This window comes from Hydra vulgaris, chromosome 02 (assembly GCF_038396675.1).
Source record: "Hydra vulgaris chromosome 02, alternate assembly HydraT2T_AEP".
Classification (NCBI taxonomy): Eukaryota; Metazoa; Cnidaria; class Hydrozoa; order Anthoathecata; family Hydridae; genus Hydra; species Hydra vulgaris.
In genome coordinates, this window is record NC_088921.1 from 40,352,058 (window position 1) to 40,360,000 (window position 7,943).

Genomic DNA, 7,943 nt, shown 5'->3' on the forward strand with positions numbered 1-7,943 from the left:
TGGATCAACAGCTTTGGACAAAACATGTACTTTACTCATTAGTACATTAAAGTGACTTTTTAATAAAATATCACTCATGAATCTTTTTTCAATAGACTCTCTTAGCATCTTCATTGATTGGACTCGAGAATCAACTGCAAGGTTTCCAAGAAAATTATGTAGTGCCCGAATATGACTAATTATTGATGACAGCATTGATTTTGATTTACTGACTGTATCAGTAATCATAAAAAATGGTTGCTAAAGTCCCAATACATTTTCAATTAACTCCCATTTACTTAAATTTAATATTAAATTTAATAAACGATGGTGGTCTGCTGTGTAAAGTTGTATGAATCTTTTGAGAGTCTCAATTCGATTCAACAACATAAATAAGTATTATTCCATCTTGTTGGAACATCTTGGATTGGTATTTAAGGTGTTAAAATTAAAATCTAATTCTTTCTGTATTCTTTTTAATTCGGTACAAGCTAAACTCGAATGGTTAAAATGAGTGCAGATTCTTCTGCATTTCTTAATCATGTTGTATACTGCAACCTGATCAAAAAGAGTATCTTTGATAACTAGCTGCATTTGATGAATATGACATGATGAATATGAAAACATGAGATGCCTGAGGCATCTCATGTTTTCATATTCATCATGTTTTCATATTCATCATGTTTTCATATTCATCCGTCTTGTCAAGTCCAAGTTGCATGCTATAAGTCATGTCTCGAAGGACTATATGTATTTTCTTTTTGGAAATATCCAAATCAGTTAGCATTGCATTGAATGACTTTGCAATATTTATTCCAGTATGGGACCTTAGAAAATTCTTACAGTGTAAAACACACTCTTTTCTCATAAAATTATCTGTGATCCAATGCGCAGTCAAAGATATAAATGCATCGTTACTATGGGTATTTGTCCAAATATCTGTTGTAAATGAAATATGATCAGCTGCAATTTCATTAAATACTACGGTTTTTAATTTTTAATATAATGCTGGTAGCATTGTTTCCTTAAAAAACATTCTACTTGGAATTAGGTATTGTGGTTGCAAATGAGTGATTAACTCAATAAACTCCTGATCTTCAATTACAGAAAAAGTTTGATTGTCTATTACAATAAAATTCATTATTCTTTAATTAACTTTGGAGGAGCGCAAGTCTTTTATATCCCAAATTTCCAGATAAATGCTTAAAAAAGCATTTATCTGGAATCACTCAAGTGTTTTTATTTTACCCATTTATTCGGCTATTGATTATACTTATCCTATTTTCCCCAAGTCTTATAGTTCTTTTTATAACCTAACTGATGTGTCGCCTTGTCTAGTAGGGGTAAGTTAAGCAGATTTGACAACGATTAAAAAGCGGCTTTATCAGACGCGAAGATAAAATTTCGTTTGGTAAACATTATGGCGCTAATACACTTTCGCACCTCCTCCGAATTTACAGATTTTAATTGCAGATTCTGAAAGATCGCCGTTTAAAACGAAAAAAAAATGGTATTCAATAACAAATTTCAAAGTAAAGTTTTTGTGTGTATTTTTTCAAAACTTCGATCTCGAAGTTTTGAAAAAATACACACAAAAACGCTAATAATCGCCATCTTTTTTCGCAAGAACGGATATTCACTGTCCAAAGTCTTTGATTTTAAAATTTTAATAGCCCTTAAACTCTACTTCGAAAAAGGCTGGTTCCTATCAGCCTAAATGTTTTTAATTTTGCTTTTGTAATAAAATACAATTTAAAAGTAAGAAATATAATTTAAATGTATATAATTTAACATTTTTCTAAATTAATTTCTATTATCTGAATTTTTATATTACAATTCAATTCTACACAAGCTGAGTTCGATAGTATTTCTTTAGTAAATATTAGAGTTCGATTTAAAACGAACAAAGAAGAGTGCGTTAAATGGTGTAGAGAATTCGGTCTGCTTTCTCAAAATGTTAATTGTCCTCGTTGCAACTTACAATGTAATGAAGAACAATGCAATTGATCTGTTGACAACTTGGAGGTGTCCGTTTAAACATTGTAGAAAAACTATTACTATAAGAGTTGGTAGTTTATTTGAACGATCTCATTTAGAACTGTGGCAAATAATTGGAATTACCTATTTGTGGACACGTAGTGCTGGCAAGAGTAGAGGAATGTAGTCGGAAGATATTAGAAAAGAGTCAGAAATTTTTAGTCAAAGACGACGGTTGTAGATTGGAATCAGTTTTGTTGAGATAGCTGTTAACTATTTCTTGAACAACCCAGTTCAATTAGGTGGTCCCGGCAGAATTGTTGAAATTGACGATTCCTTAATTACAAAAAGGAAATACAATCGTGGAAGAATTGTTGAAGAACAATAGACTTTCGGTGGTTATGACGTCACCACAAAAGAAGGGTTTCTTATACCTGTTGAGCGTCGAGACGCTGCCACTCTTATACCAATCATTAGACAATGGATAAGGCCTGGTACCGTGATATGGAGCGATATGTGGGCTGCGTTTGCAAATTTGGCAGCACACGGCTATCAACATGGAACAGTCAACCATACGTATCACTTTGCAGACCCTATTACTGGAGTTACGACAAATAGAGTTGAGGCAATGTGCCAGAGAAGTAAATCAAAGTTCAAAGCAATTTTCGGTTCTTCTAATCGAGAAATAATTCCTGATTACTTTTCAGATTTCATGTTGGTGCAGAAATTTAAATAACACGGTTTTTTTTCATTTATTGGGAACAAGTTGTTGATATCAATCGAGTTTAATAAGAAAAAAATTGTTTCATGAAACTATTGTCGATATTATATTTAATAAATAACAAGAAAATCATAAATCCATGCAAAAAATTATTTTTAAAATAATAACTTATATTAAGTTTATTTATTAAAACAAACTAATTTTGGTATAATTAAAACATAGCACGTTTCGTGCATACGTTAATTTAACTGCAAAATTGTCGGAGTTTATAATAAAATAAGGAAGTTAATGACTTATAACTAATGACTTTAAAACAAAGATGTTTGCGCAAGAACGTTATAATGCGTGATGAGAATAAAAACCAGGTTATTTAATAAACAAAATAGTTTTACAAACAAAACATAAATTAGTTACATTAAAAAAAATGGCGAATATTAGCGTTTTTGTGTGTATTTTTTCAAAACTTCGAGATCGAGTTAGAGCCCTTTACTTTGATGAAATTTGTTATTGAATACCATTTTCTTTCGTTTTAACGACAATCTTTCAGAAGCTGCAATTAAAATCTGTAAATTCAAAGGAGGTGCGAAAGTGTATTAGCGCCAAAAGTTCTTGAATAAATTTTTAAAATTAATCTTGTTTACTATATTTATTATAATAATAATATTATGATAGTGTGCATATTTAAAAAATATATAACCAGTTCAAAGTATACATAATCAAAACATATACAAAACATGATACTTCATTTATATTTTGATTATTTATACTATATATACAGGGGCGGCGCCAGAGTATTTCGCACCTTAGGAGAATCTGACACACTGCTCCCCCCCCCCCCCCCTCCTCAACTTACTTTCACAAAGGAACAAAGGAATGCTTAAGTTATGTTATTACATTTTGTATTTACATTCGGAAGAATATATACATGGATAATCTTAAATAAACGTATATTCGTGTAACTTTATAATATATTAATAAATAATTCCAAAACTTCACTTTTCGCGCTACTTTTTGCTGTTTTTGCAAATGTAGAAACGAGTTCCGTCAGTTCTATGACGAGTTCCGTCAGTTCAATGTTTCTAGCAATATCATGTTCAATTGGCAGAGTAGCTAATCCAGCAAGTCTTTCTTGCTGCATAGACGTTCTCAAAAATGTTTTTATTAGTTTGAGTTTTGAGAAGCTTCGCTCACGGAAACTGGAAGTGTCAAGAGGATTCTTAAAGCTTTTACAGTGTTGGGGACACAAACTGTTAGATTATTTTCAAATATAAAATTTAGAAAATCTATTGGCAATGTACACCTCGCAAACGTGCTAAAATTTTTTATAAATGAGTAATGAAAAGTTTGCATTGTATTAATTACTACAAAGTTTCATTCAGCATAAAAAGTATGAAAAGTTTTATTTGAGACGATTTAAAGAGTACTATTTTAAATCTCTTAAATTTGATTCAAAAGAGATTTGAAAAAGATTTTGGCAATGTTTTCAATATATTTATTTTTTAAGTAGCAAGTTTTTGTGCCGCCCTAGCGGCCGCCTAGTTCGCCTAGTGGTTAAACCGGCCCTGTATATATATATAATTTATATATATTATTAAATATTACTATATTTAAATAGAAAACTTTAAATATTGGTATATAACAGTTAGAGAGAGTGTGTGTCTACACGCACACACACAAACACACACACTTACATATATATATATATTATAGGATGCGTAATTATAAAAGAAAAACTTCAAATAGTGCTTTCACAAGCCAGCAGCTTAGTGATGTAGCAAGTTCTGTTTTGGAGGGGAAAAAAGGTGTTACTGCAGCTGCTAAAGAATTCGACATCAAGAGAATGACATTAACAAGATACATTTTAAAACTTAACTCTGGTGGTTATCCATCCATGGGTTATTCCAAACCTAGATTAATTTTTTCCCAAGAGCAAGAAAGCGCCTTAAAAAATTATTTATTGCAAATGGCACCTGTATTTTACGGCTATACTTATATATGACTAGTTTTTAAAAAGAAATCCTCAATTATCAATTCGGAAACCTGAAGCAACTAGCCTTGGTAGGGCAACATCATTTAACGCTGCAAATGTAAAAGTGTTTTTTGATAAGTTCGGTGAAGTTATGGTAAAGTTAGGATAAGTTATATATATATAAATTCAGTGCTTCACAAATATGGAACATTGACGAAACTGGTGTACCTACAGTTGTAAAACCAAATAAAATTGTGACTGTAAAAGGCAAGAGAAATGTCGGTGCTATGACATCTGGGGAAAGAGGCACTAATGTCACAATGGTAACCGCTGTATCTGCCTCCGGAAATACAGTGGATCCAATGTTTGTGTTTCCTCGCAAAAATTACAAAGATTATTTTGTTAATAATATTCCATCAGACTGTATTGGGGTAGGTAATGGAAGTGGCTGGGTTATAGATATTGAATTCAAAAATTTTATGCAACATTTCATTAGGCATGTGAAGTCTTTAAATGAATATAAAATTCTGTTGATTTTAGACAATCCCTCTTCTTACTTACATTTTGAAACACTAAACTTAGCAAAGGAGAATGGAATAGTCTTATTGTCTTTACCATCACACTGCAGCCACTAGATGTATCAGTGTTTGGACTTTTTAAAAAGTACTTATCAGTTGCAAAAGATGCATGGCTGAGAAACAATCCTGGAAAAGCCATAACAACTTATGGTACACCAAAAATTGTATCTGACTCATTGCCATTAGCTATAACGTGTACTAACATTACAAAGGGTTTTCAAAAAACTGGTGTATACCTGTAAAATGCAAACATTTTTGCTGATTATTTTTTACCATGAATTTATCACAGGCTGTATAGAACCAGCAAATCTCGTATCTGAGCTATCACATGGAGCTCATTCTGAAGTATGTTTAACATCATCTTCAGGTTAATCAGTCAAAAATAGTATTAATAAAGAGACAACATTACTTATTCCTGAAACTCCTAAAGCATTTTCTTCAGAAACTGTGCGACCTTACCTAAAAGCAGCACCAAGAAAGATACATTTGACAAGACAAAGAAAAAGGAAAGCTGTTATTTTAACAGATACTCCAGAAAGAATTAAAACAGCAGCAAACTAAGAGCTTAAAAGAGTTAAGAGAAAAAAAAAGTACCTGTCAATCTCTTTCAAATAATATCATGGTAATAAGAAGACTTGGCTGCTTAATATATTAAAAAAGTTAAAAAACAATCAAACAAAAAAACTAAGATGACAAAAAAATAAAATGAAAGTGCAGAACACAATTATGCTTGTCTTGTATGTTGGGAAACTTATTCTAAAGTCTACCTGAAGAAAATTGGATCCAGTGTCAAGGTTGCAATCAATGGTCTCATTCAAAATGTGATTCACATTCTGGTCAAAACTATATTTGTATTAACTTCAAAATGAAAATTGAAGATTAGCATTAAGTGTTTAGTTATTATTTAACATAATATTAACAAGTTTGTTTAAAAATGTGTTTAAAAAGTTGTGTTTAGTTTTAAGATTAAAAAGTTTTGTTTTTATTTTAGTCTCAAAATTATTAGTTTTTATATTCATATCTTATACAATTTTTTAAAATTGAAAGTATATATTTAATTTATAAGGAAGCTATCTTTTGGTTTTATAACAGAGTAATAATTGTCACAGAAATACATTCATTTTTTTATTGCTCAACTTACCCCACACAATTGTTCAACTTACCCCGGTGTGGTAGGTTGAGCAGCCTAATAAACTTTAGACTATATTTTCTAAAACAAATTGAAAAAGGTTTTTTTGTCTCAACCAAAGACAGTTTTTAGTAGATCAAATTATCTTTCCAATAGTGAAAAAATTATATTAATCCGATGTACCGTTCAAGAGATCTGCTAGATTTAATGAAAATTGCCCAACTAGCCCCGCCCTACCTATTATATTTACTACTATTACCATTATATTACCTATTACAGCAAATATTTCTATTTAACCTAAATGGAAAAATATTAAGCAGTGAGTTACAAACTTACAACATAATATATTATTATTATTATATATATATATATATATATATATATATATATATATATATATATATATATATATATATATATATATACATATATATATATATATATATTTATATATATATATATATATATATATATATATATATAAATTAGTAAAAACACTTATTTAATTTTTTCTTTCTTTACACAGTGTTTCTCCATTTTACTAATTTATTATTGCTCTGTTCTTTAAGAACATTGAGCAATCTGTTTGTAGAATACACTTACATAATTTATATATTTATATATATATATATATATATATATATATATATATATTATATATATATATATATATATATATATATACATATATATATATATATATATATATATATATATATATATATATATATATATATATATATATATATATATATATATATATATAGTCTTATGTAGTTTCTGCATCCTATACGTTTATATCCCAGTAGTATTTCCATATGTATGCACGCGCTAAGCCTAGGATGTTATAATCTTCAAGGCAAAAAATAATATAAATATAATTCTGGCTCCAGCCGGAATTTAAAAAACCAGAGGCATGTATGGATGTACTCCAGTACATTCATACATGTTATTTAAAATATGATAGTACTTGGTAAAGTTGCTAAAGATGATACGTTTTGAGACGCTCAAGATGAGATGCGGCTTTTTATTAAGAAAAGCGCGTTTTTTTTAAGTTATTCTCCACGGAGCTTTATTTTGGTATTTCCAGAGCGAAAGTTTTTTCAAAAAATAGTACCGCAAACTTTTTTAGAAATAGGAAAGATTTGTTATTATTGTTTTCTTTTTTTTTATGGTTGAGATAATTACTTTTTACTTTAGTATATTTTTGTTATTTTGAGTCTTTTTGAGTTTATTTAAAAAAAGCTCATCTTAGGAAACTTAAGATGAGATGATTTGGTGTGTGAAAATAACGCAATTTTTGGTAAAAAGATTTTTTTTTTTTTTTAATGAACATTCATTTATATACTTTAAGAGGAAAGACTAAATTATGATAATCTGCAAAAATAAATATAAATATTACAATATTTCGACTGCAAAAAAATAATACACTGTTAACATACTCAACTTACGCAACCTTGCCTTATAATTGAGCATAATTCTCAAAAATAAGTCATGAATAATTAATGGCTGGAAAACGCATGTTTCAAACGTTTTGTACTCGTATGCCTTTAAAATTTGCGGCGGTAGCAAACTTGTACGCGCCTGGGG

General features: G+C 29.5%; 1 protein-coding gene across 1 annotated transcript in view; it reads right to left on the reverse strand.

The window, feature by feature from the left end:
• The window catches only part of LOC101239084 (uncharacterized), a 35,011-nt gene that overhangs the window by 25,808 nt on the left and 1,260 nt on the right, over positions 1–7,943 (reverse strand). The window lies entirely within an intron of this gene.